This window comes from Pongo abelii, chromosome 9 (assembly GCF_028885655.2).
Source record: "Pongo abelii isolate AG06213 chromosome 9, NHGRI_mPonAbe1-v2.0_pri, whole genome shotgun sequence".
NCBI lineage: Eukaryota > Metazoa > Chordata > Mammalia > Primates > Hominidae > Pongo > Pongo abelii.
The window spans coordinates 23890744-23903092 of NC_071994.2; positions in this window are offsets into that span (position 1 = coordinate 23890744).

Here is a 12349-nt window from a genome sequence, read left to right on the forward strand (position 1 = left end):
CTGTGTCATTGAGGTAAATTTCTGAAAGCAGGTACAAAGTATTATGCCAAATTTTTTGAGGCTAGCAGATCCCAAAAGATTGCCCAAGGTGGATAAATATTTATATGTTTCACCTGAAAGTGGTGAGAGGCTATTTTGTTTTCCATGGGCCGGAAATCAGCGAAAAAGAGGTCTTGTATCCATTCACATTTTTGTATCTTCAATTTCCATGATCAATTAAAAGACAGTAAACTCTTATCCTGAATAAAAGTACAATTAGATCCAATAATGAAATCATCAAGTACTACTGAAGTGGAACTTGGTAGTAATTAGTTTTTTGATACGTAAATACAATTTCCCAATGCAATTTATCCCTAAGCCCAGGCCACTGATTCAATTCACCATGTTTGCTATTACAAGGGAATGTGCAGTAAGGTCCATTCCAATTCCTCATGGATGCATCTCTCCAAGGAGAATAAAACAAGTTGGCTAACATCTGAAACAACTAGCGGGACGTGGAGGAGAGATGTTGTGCCGCTATCCTGGGATCCGGGGTGGAGGGTGTGCCTCCAGCATCTCACTGGCACGTGAACCATTCTATCAGGTAGCAAACTGACGTTCTCTGTTTATCCTTTTCGTGTGTCTGTTTCTCTTTTTCTTTCTCTTTCTGACACTTCCCCTTCATTAGTTTATCTATATGTTTATTCGTTCGGTATTGTTTTTTTTTTGAGACGGAGTCTTACTCTGTCACCCGGGCTGGAGTGCAGTGTGCACTCTTGGCTCACTGCAACCTCCGCCTCCTGGGTTCAAGTGATTCCCCTGCCTCAGCCTCCTGAGTAGCTGGGATTACAGGCGCCTGCCACTATGCCCGGCTAATTTTCTGTATTTTTTTTGTGGTAGAGATGAGGTTTCACCAGGTTGGCCAGGATGGTCTCGATCTCCTGACCTCGTGATCCGCCCGCCTCGGCTCCCAAAGTGCTGGGATTACAGGCGTGAGCTCATTCAGTATTTTTCGAGGGCTGCCTGCTATACTATGTCAGGTGCCGGCATGTAGCAGTAAGGAAAGGAGACACGGTTCCTGTCCTCAGGGGATTGTGAGTCTAGTATTCAACTTGAAAGAAATACTTAATTTAAGTATAATTGTTGCAGTGCTAGGAAAGGTCCTATCAGAAGGCAGAAAGAGGGCTCTATCCTGGTCTGAGGGGTCAGGAAAAACTTCCCAGAGGAACTGACATTGTAGCTTTGATCAGAAGCATAGATAGGACTTAGGCAGAGAATTTGGAGAAAACTGTCCAGGCAGAGAGGAGTGCAGAAGGACACTAAATGCAACAGAGAAACAGGAATGCCCATGCCAGTGGGAGCAGAGGCAGGAAGCAACCAGGGGACATGTGGATGAGATGAGGCTGTGCAGCCACAAATGGCCAGATCATTCAGGGCCTTGTATTAATAGCTCCTGTCAAAGGTTTTAGATTTAATTTTAAAAGAGATAAGAAATTCTTTGAAGATTGTAACATAGAGGAGCCATGTGGTCCTTCTCTTTAGTTGCAGGCTCCCCTACGTTTGAATAATGATGTGCCTCTTAATTTGGAAGCTCTGATCACTCTTCAAGTCAGTTTCCACCATTCCTCAATATTTTCAGAGATACCAGCTTGGAGGGAAATATAGGTGGTGGCCCATCCTCCTTCAAGGAGCTGTAAAGTCAGAATTTCAATGCTCCTGTGATAGAAAGTCCTCACAATTATGATCAGAAGTACTTCAGGCAAAGGTTAAAGATTTGTGATATGGGTTCATCAGATAAGAAAATACCAGTATGAATGAGTATATTTACCAAATGTTTACAGAGAGTGATATTTCTCCTCCCCACCTTCCTAACCAAAATCCTCTTAACAAGGAGTTAGATCATTGCTTTATTTTTCCCTCTGAGGCTGAGGGCCATGGAGGGGCTGAGGAGGGAGGGATCAAGGACTGACTTTGGATTCTTTCCACAAAATACCAGAGTGAAGTATTCGTTGACCTCGTTTTCTAATGAATGGTGACTGCACCTTCAGTTGCCCCAGTGTATTTGTTAGGTGATGGTAGGCTGTAACCGAGCAGTTTAAAGAACAAAAGTATATTTCTCTTTTGCATATTACTTTTGATGTGAGCAATTCAGGTCAGGAAAAAGCTCTGCTTCTCTTGGTCATTTGGGAACCCAAGTTTCTTTTAAGTTGTTACTCCTCTATCTCCAGGGACATTGTCATCAGCTGCATAAATAAAATGATGCTAGATTTGTTGCCACATCAAGATTCTAGCTGACAAAAGGATGGAATATAGCCTCCTAGAAGACATTCTCAGATATCTTAAGTGTCACATGTCACTTCTGCTCACACTCCATTAGTGAAAAGTTAGTCCATGATGAGAACTTAGTCACCTAGATCACACTGAGTTGCAAAAGAGGCTGCGCAATGTCATCTACATGGCTGGCTGCATTTCTTTTGCTATGGGAGAGTGGATTTTGATGGACAGCTAGAATTCTCCATCACACCCAATGTGGTAGATTGATTACAAAATGGGCCCAATTCTTCACCTCTTTCTGTGTCTGTACTCTTGGCAATGTGATGTGGGGGCTCTTCCCACCAAGAAATAGAGTCTGTTTTACTGCTCCTTGAATTCCGGCTTGGCTTTTACTTTGCTTTAGCCAATAGAATACTGTAGAAGTGGCAATGTGTATACCCTTGGTACTTTACCCCAAAAGCTGTCCATGGAGTCACTACAACTAGGACTATTGATATGCAGGTAGACTGAATATTGCACAGGAACCAGGACCTTAGAAGCAAGAACTTCATACCTGCAAAGAACAGACCTGGTTTCTAGGATCCTGAAATGCACCAAGAAATTACTAAAGAGATGTTAAGGCACAAATGTGTGTATTTTATCCTTATGTAGCAACTGACCCAGGTCCAAACTTTACTTCATCCCTTCTGCCATTCCAGACCTTGCCTTTTGACTTCAGGACCCCTTAGCTGGCTGATCCACTTCCCAAACTATTTATCAGCTGCTCAAGAAAGAGTTCGTGCAAGCTGACCAGCAGGTGGTATATTAATATTTCATGACTGGCTGACTCTTCCTAGGTATAATAACTAGCAGAAAAAAAGCTGGCTGTATTTATTACTATCGAGATGATTTCCAGGTAAGGGAAGCCATTGTTATAGCAATTCCCTCCCAGTGGCACCAATGCAGGTTTAAAAATCTGGACTATTTCCCCACGTCCAAATGGGGCCACTTATAGTTTATCATCTGTTGATAGGAAAAGTTATCTGCACAGCTGTGGATCCACATTAGTTATGCTCTGTGCAGGACAACACTGTAAATTATTTGCAATATGCTGGAACTCAATACAGACTGAGTTTATAAATATGATATTAAACTCTTAAGAGGTAGTTGCAGACCTTTATAAAGCCATTAATTTTTAAAGTGGTTTAGTATTCCAAATTAGCAGCTGGGTGTGGGTGCCAGCTTCCAAAAACAGATGGCGCTGGCTTTTCTAAAAGCAATAACAAGATCCTGAGATCAAATGGAAGGATCAGGACTTGATACTTTTTGGAAATCTATTTCAAAGCCCTGAATAATGTGTAAGTTTCAAAGCCCTCCTCCTGGAGGCTTCCCTGATCACCCCAGTTCATTGTCTGGAGTTCCATCATCTGGAGTTTTATATTCTGGAGTTCCATCATCTGGAGTGCCACCTGAATTCCAGCATGCTTGCTGCATGCTGATATTTTGAAACTAGTCACATACAACTTTGTTTTATATACAGTATTTCATTTCTCTTATGTGTATCTTATATTTTCTGACTATCAAATAACTAAAATAATTCTACGTATTATAAACCCTTCTAGAAATATGTTCTACAGAAAGAGAAAGATTCTGTAATTTGTCCTCACAAAGGTAACCACTGTTAATCATTTGGTGCAGAATCTTTCAGATATTATTTTTGGTCTCTATACTAACATATATGTATCTCTAAACAGAAATTATGCCATTTATACTATTTTACAAGTTCCTTTTTACGTGTTTCCCCATGTACAGTGTAAGCTCCTTGAAGACAGGGATTTTATTTATTTATTTATTTATTTTTTGTGACAGAGTCACTCTGTCACCCAGGCTGGAGTGCAGTGGTGTGATCTCGGCTCACTGCAACCTCCACCTCCCAGGTTCAAGTGATTCTCCTGCCTCAGCTTCCTGAGTAGCTGGGATTACAGGTGTGAGCCACCATGTCTGGCTAATTTTTGTATTTTTAGTAGAGAAGGGGTTTCGCCATATTGGCTAGGCTGGTCTCAAACTCCTGACCTCAGATGATCTGCCTCTGCCTCCCAAAGTGCAGGGATTACAGGCGTGAGCCACTGGGTCTGGCCAAAGACAAGGATTTTAGCTCAATAAATTATTCTGTGCTTATTTAATATCTACTTTGTATTAGGTGCAACAAGATAAAAAATGAATAAAGTGAAAAAACCCTCAGATCTGAGGAGCTTTCCTACCTGGCCAAAAGAAAATTGAAAAATAATTATTATAAAACAATGTGACAAGGACTGTAACATAGGTTTATATAAAGTGCCATGAAGAAGTTTTCAGTCAGCCCACAGGGAAAGAGGACACACATCTGTCTGACTAACTCAACTGGCTGCAGAGAGATTAATTTGGGTCATTAAGGAGCAGGACTTGGCCCTGGATTCCTCTCTTTACTTGCCCACACCTTGAAAATATTGGCTCTAAATAATTTCTTGGAGCCAACTGATGTGCAGCACATTAAAAACTCTTACTGTCTCTCTCTCTTAGCTGATCACACTGACACAAGAGTGTAATATATTATTAAATGCCTATCTGTAGGATTCCAGGATTCTGAAAATGAATGTGCTTTAACAAAATGAATATCACTGAAACCCCACCAGCAGCACCACTATTCAGCCCTTCCCTGAAGTGCCATCTGGTCAAGTTACTTCACATCTCTAAGCCTTGGTTTTCTCCCTGTAAAGTAAGAATAATGGTGCCTCTTCAAATACTAAGAGAAAAATACATGCGCTCCTCAATTCTGATGATTAAGTGGGATGATATATGTGACAGCTCCCAGCTTTAACAGTGGCTATTCAGCAACTGTTAAGGTAATGAGTATATAAAACAAGTAGGACCCAGGGGGTGCAATCAGCAACCTTATGTCATCTCAATATCCCTTTAGAAGGCTCTAGATAAAATTTCAAGTAAATTCCAAAAACATTTCTGTTCACTCTAGGGAGACCTAGGGTTATGTTAAGCCATAAACACAGTCTCAACTCAATAATTCTAATGATCAGTCCTGTAGAATATTTCAAATTCCCAAACCAATTTCACAATAAATCTCTCCTTCTCCAGCTGGGGCCTGTTGCAAACTAGTCACTTTTCATGGATAAGGGTGTTGTCTTCCTTATCCCCTTCTACACACTACACTTCCATCTTCCCTCCCTTCTTTTTTTGTTTCTATTCCTTTCCCCAATGCCCAAAAGCATCACAAAAGATTGCCTCAAGGCCATCCAGGCAGCTAAATCCTGGCGTTTTTTCCTTCTTTTTGAAAAGGGTTCTTGCTATATTGCCCAGGCTGGTCTCAAACTCCTGGACTCAAGGGATCATCCTGCCTCAGCTACCCAAATATCTGGGATTATAGGCATGCACCACCATGCCTCTTTCCCTTCTTGATACTGTAGTTTTTTTGTTCCACCACCATGGTGCTAAAGGGTTGGAAAACAAAGGGTAGGAGCAGGGAAGCTAGAAGAGGTAAAGAGGTTAGGAATATCCCTCTATGATTGGCATGCACCTAGGATTCCTCTGTGCTCTCTGAGCCTGGCAGGTGTTTAAAGCTGACTCTCTCATTGGATCTTTCTTTGGTGATCCCAAACATCACCTTTACCTAAGCCAGTGTTCTCCACCTTGGTGCTATCGATATTCGGGGCTGGATAATTCTTTGTTGTGGAGAGTTGTCCAATGCACTGGAAAATGTCTAGCAGCATCCTTGCCCTACACCCACTAGATGCTAGTAGAACCTCCTCAAGTTGTAACAACCAAAAATGTCTCCTGAGGGGTGAAATTCCCCATGGCTGAGAACCACTGACCAAGGCAAATATATTCTATTTCAGTAGTTGCTTACTCCCTCTGCTATCCCATGAATCTAGTATCTGCTTCCAGATGCTGTCTATTGAGGTGCAGTTGCCCTCTAGGGAGCCCTTTTTGAATAGATCTAAGATGACTCCTACACTGGCTATCCTACATGCAGAACCCACATCAAGTCCATGGGGGGAAACACTCCCACATGTTTTTTTCTTAAAAAAAAAATTAAGAGTATATGCCAATCACAAAATACAGCAAGTCTCCAGGCTACAATACCATAGCACTCACCAACTCAACTCTTGCACTCTGGATTTCCTGGGTAAGACTGAGGTGGACACCAATCCGCCATGTCTTCAATGTGTCAAGCCTCCAAACGGTCCAATTCATGTTCCTCACACTGTATTGGAGGACAGAAGCAGGCAATACACTATAGCCCTTGGAGAACATGCTGTAAGAAAATAATTCTCACAAAAATATTTCTCCATCTCTATTCAGTACTCTTTTATGCCCTCAATCTGGTGATATCTAAGGAGTTTCTAGAACCTCTACTTTGAACTATTTACTTGTTAGTATATATCATAGCCTCTTTTGGTAGCTGAGGGCTATCTTTTCTCATTACCTCAATTAAAACTTCCAGTTTAACTTCATTTTATATTCTTATCACTTCCTTTGTCTTTCTTTATAACCAATCCCAGCACCTACATAAAGATAGTAAGAAAACAGCTATAGCTGCATCCACTGTCTATTGCTAAGGCAACAAATCACCCCAAACCCAGTGTCTTAAAACAGTATGCATTTATTACTGCTCATGGGTCTATGAGTCAGCTGAATAGTTCCTTTGGTCTCAACTGGACACACTGATGCATCCATGGTTAGCTGTGGGCCAGGTAGGCAGCTCTGTAGATCTTGGCATTGCTTTCTTACACATTTGGAAGTAAACTAGCTGTAGTTGCTGGTCTAGAGTGGCCTTGGTTAGACACTCAGCCACATGGCCTTTCATTTTCCAGCAGCCTGGCCTGAGCTTGTTCACATGGCGGTGGCAGGGCTCCAAGAAGCACACAAGCTCTCTTGAACTTTATCCGTATACTTTATAAGTACCAATGGTGTTTGTGATAAATTTAAACTGTAAAACTAGCTGAAAGTTTTATACACTTGTTAGCCAAGTGACTGTTAAGTTTATGTTTTCACTATGATTTTTATTCACCTTTTTGGAAACATTAATTGTCACCTACATACAATGTACCAAGAATGGTACTTAGAGCTAGGGAGAAAATGTTTTAAAAACATCTTTGTTTATCATGTTATCTCAGCCTAGAATTCAATCCCCACTTGTGAACCTGGTACTTGCAGTATCATATCCAGGGAAAATATAAGTACTTGCTTTTATTGTAAAGTTGTGTCTTTTGGAGCACTAGTTTCTGATGAAGTAGCCCAGGAACCACCATAGGAGGCAAGAGAGAGAAACGAGATTTGGGGGATGACTCTAGGCTGGCTTGTCTCAACCATCAACCAGGGCAGCTGCAGTCGCTTCCATTTTATATTTGGAGTATTTGATAGATTAGGTTATTTTGGGGCAGATATTCATTCCCTTCCCCCCACGTCCTCCATGGGAGGAGAAGACTTTCCCACACATTGATATTCGACTTGGCTGTACAATTTGCTTTGGCCAATGGAATGTGGGTTGAAGTGACAAGGTACCACTTCTGAGCCTCAGCCTTGAAGAGATATTGCTCTTTCTACTCACCCCGCAGGGAGCTTCTGAACTCGATCCCAAGAAGAACATGTTTAGGTAGCTGCTGCTCCTCCAGCCTCATCCCCAGAATGAGACACGTGAGGCATAGCCAGACATACATTAATAATAAACATTGAATATTGTATGACACTATGGTGTTTGTGATTGTTTGTAATGCAGCAGCAACTGATCAGTACAAACTTCTAGTTAGGATCTTACTTGTAGTGAGGGCTTGTTCATTCATTCACTCATTAAAAAAAAAAAAAATCAAGTGCCTTACTATATACCAGTTAGAACACCACTAGATAGGTGGCCTTAAACATCGATTGGCTTTGTTTACCTTCTTGACTTCTGCTCTTTACATTTGGTGTGAAGAAGCTTATGGTCATTTATAATACATAGACTCTAAGAAATGAAATCAAGACACACAACCCTCAAAGGAAAAATAGTGCTAAAACATCAATTTGAGAAGTGACTAAGAACTGACAGAAAATTAGTCAATTATATGCAAGAAATAAGCAAGCCATATGTAAGTTGCACACAACTCTTCAAAAGTATCTTTTAAAGAAGAGGTGTTGCAAGGTGAGAGGACTGGCTACTGGGATTTACAATTCCAGCTCCTCCTCTGAGGGTTGCATACCAAAGAAACTCAGTAGGAGTCCCTGACAGCCTTAGAGATAGGCCGAGGGGGCTGATATAACAAAGCCAGGTTTTTCTCTTCCTTGTGTGACTAGCTCCTATCTTTCAGGCCTGGGGAAGGAGCCAGAGCAGATCAGAATGTATTTAGAATGAATCTTCTTAATGAGCTGTCAAGTTCAGTGGAATTGCCAGACCTGGGCTTTAATAATTTCCTGGTTTTTAGTACCCGAGCCTATAAAGATGGTATACAGGCCACAAAGGATGGAGAGTGGTCTGGGTAGGGTAAAAAGGTGCGGGGAGGGAAGTTGGAGCTGCCATCATAATAGGTGGCATGTGTAAACTTATCCATCTGGGTCCCTGGGTTGCACACCTGTCTTTGCAGCTGGAGACAAGGGGATGGAGTGGGGAGAGGTGAAGCAGCTGGGGATAAAATAAGAAAATAGGCAAAGCTTGAATGTGGAGGCCCTCTAGCCTCCCTTTTAACCAAACCCTTCTTGAATCCTGCCTTCTCTTGTCCCCACACTCACTCCTTCCCCATCCTCTTTTCAATCTGTCTTATCTTCTTTTCTCTAGAACAATCTCTCAGTTGTATTATAGGGCACAGTGTTTTAGGACTCTGGGGTTTTAAGGTCATAAAGAGCAGCAGTCCAGACCTTTTATTTTCTAGATAGGGAATCTGACACCTAAAGATGGACTGACTTGAACATATTGACCAGCTGGCCAGTGGCAGACCCAGGACGGAGTGTTTTGATCTCAGATGATGCTGTTTCCATTACTCAAGGGGGGATTGTTCCCTGCTAAAAACTTGGGATATTATCATCATCTGGGAATCTTGAAGAACAAAATAGATATGCAAAAGGACAAAAGTCGAAATGAGGAATTTTGAATTTCAAATATGTGCAAGCAGGGAAGACATTTGTGGACTGAGGATCCCTCCAGTGCCCCTGAGACAAATCTCTGCTATTTCCTACTCTGCCTCGGGGTGAAGGGGGGAAACTTTTTTTAATGATACACCCTCCAAATGTACCCGGTATGAAAGAGGGACCATCCTTTCATAAGCCCTATATGCATTGACACTTTGAGGGTTCTAAGCCATTATAAAACTCCCATATTAGCAAATTCTACCCTAGCAAATATGATTGGATACTATTTTGTAGTATTAAGGGACATTTCCCCCTTCACCTCCCATTCCTTATACTTTTAGCCTACATTCACTCAGATAAGGAATTTCAAGCTTACTGTCTTATAGAAGGGCTGACACAATAGAATGCGGTTAAAACAAATAATCTGTGTCTCAAAGAGACTAAATAATGAGTGGGGGCAAAGCTTCTAACTACAACCTGGACAAGGCCTCTGGAACTGGAGAGAGGAGGAGAAATGAAGAGGAAAGAGGAAAATGTAGAAAATGACATTTCTTTGGGCTCTATATCTTGTCTACCATTTGCTTATCTCTGGGAAAAAAAAATCCAGTAGATAAGTTTGAGCTTTTGTCAGGAAGTAGGAACTCTGGTGTTATACCGGTTAATTACAGTTACATACAAAGCATGCCCAACAATGAGCATTTACTTAACTCCTGCATCTGTGGATTGGATGGGGCTGTCTGAAATTGATTGGTTTGAGCTTGCTTTGAACTCTGCTTAGTTCAGCTGGGCTTGTTCACATGTCTCTGTGTTGGCTGGCGATCAGATGATTTAGCTTGGACTCACTAGAGAAGCTTGGCTCTGCTTCACATGTTTCTCATCCTTCTTAGACCAGTGAGATAGCCTCGGCATATTCTTCTCTTGTCTATAGCAGAGGTGCAAGAGAGTGAATGGAAACAAGCAAAGCCTCTCAAGGCCTATGCATGGAGCTGGCACACTGTTCCTTTAATCTCATTTGATTAGCCAAGGCAAGTCATGAGGCAAAATTCAAAGTCAAGAAACAGAGAAATAGAATCTATCCCTTTAGTGGGAGGAACTGCAAAGTCATATGGCAAAAGGTGTGGGTAGAGGAAGATACAAAGAATTGGACCAAACATGCAATTTATTGTAACAACTTTTCTCGGTAGAACCGTAAAAGATGGCAAGACTTCAGCATATCATGGGAGCAAATATTTGTATAATTTGTCTAGAAGGTAGCTGGGCTTTAGCTAGCCTTACAATGTACTCATATTCCACGGGAGTATTTCCTATGACATTGGCCATGGCATAGGTGTAACACAAAGAGACATACCTGAAAAGGCCATCAAATGGTTATAAGCTGGCAATGACCCAACGGCTTAAGGGCTGAGGATCACGTGGAATGATGGATGGTCACAATGCATACTTGCATGACTGTATGACAAGCAAAGGCTAGTTGTCCTCTTTCTCCAAAGCTTTGGCACCATGAAAATCTTCTGGAACTTACACATGATCTCTAGAAAAGAGGATGTCTGTATCATAGGTGGATGGGGTTTGAGGGCACATAGCCAAACTAGTTGAGATTAAGTTTTTAAATTTTTTTATTATTATTTTTTTATTTTTTGAGACAAAGTCTTGCTCTGTCTCCTAGGCTGGAGTACAGTAGTGCAATCTCACCTCACTGCAACCTCCGCCTCTTGGGTTCAAATGATTCTTGTGTCTCAGCCTCCTGAGTAGCTGGGATTACAGGTGTGTGCCACCATGCCTGGTTAATTTTTTTGTATTTTTAGTAGAGACAGGGTTTTGCCGTGTTGGCCAGGCTGGTCTCAAACTCCTGGCCTCAAGTAATCCGCCCGCCTTGGCCTCCCAAAGTGCTAGGATTACAGGTGTGAGCCACTGCACCCAGCCTATTTTTTTTTAAACTTTGACATATGCCAGGCATTGTAGCTCACATCTGTAATCCCAGCACATTGGAAGGCTAAGGCAGGAGGATTGCTTGGGCCCAGAAGTTCCAGACCAGCCTGGACAACATAGTGAGACCTCATCTATACAAAATATTAAAAAAAATAGCTGAGTGTGGTGATGTATGACTGTGATCCCAGTTACTGGGGAGGCTGAGGCAGGAGGATTGCTTGAGCCTAGGATTAGTGAGTTATGATCAAACAACTGCATTCCAGCCTGGGTGACTGAACTAGACCCTGTATCAAAAAAAAAAAAAAAAAATTGGCATCAACTAAAACATCTTACAGCTCACCAGTTTTTACAGTCCACTGAATAATTCATTTCAGTACTCCAGCAATAAAGTATTCTAAATAACATAGACCAGAACTGTCCAACAGAGATATAATATAAGCCATATATGTAATTTTAAATTTTCTAGCAGCCACATAAAAACTATAAAAAGAGATGGGTGAAATTAATTTTAATAATAGATTTTTACTTAACCCAATATACTGAAAATATTATGAGATTAAGTTTTTATCACTAGTTGGAATGGGGGACTGAAATAGAAGTTAGTTTACAATCACATTTCTAGCATACCTGAGGTTCTGGTTTGCAACTGATACCAGCTATCCCTATGCACTCCCTATTCTTTAATGTATCCACAAGTAATGTTTTCTGAATAAGTCATTGCTTTCTTATACCTCTCTGCTTCCAATATCAGAACTAGAAGTTGGCTTTCTTGTCACCAAGCAACAATTTTCTTTTATGACTCTATGAAAGTCACTGAATACAGAGTAGAAATCATATCCTTGAGAGGCTAGATGATCAATTAAACTCACCCACTAAATGACTTGCTCCAGGACACTATCTTTGTGACCCATGATTCAGATTTTTGCTGAATGGCCTTAAGAGTTACTTCACATTCTGGCCCTTCTATATTGCCCTCAAATATTAAATTCAGAAATTTCCAGAGTCTGTGGTGCAGTTTTTCTTGTTTGAGCCATCTCTGAAACTCCTACCCTTCCCTCAATCTCATGAAAGTGAAGAAAGTCAAGGGTAGGTTAGG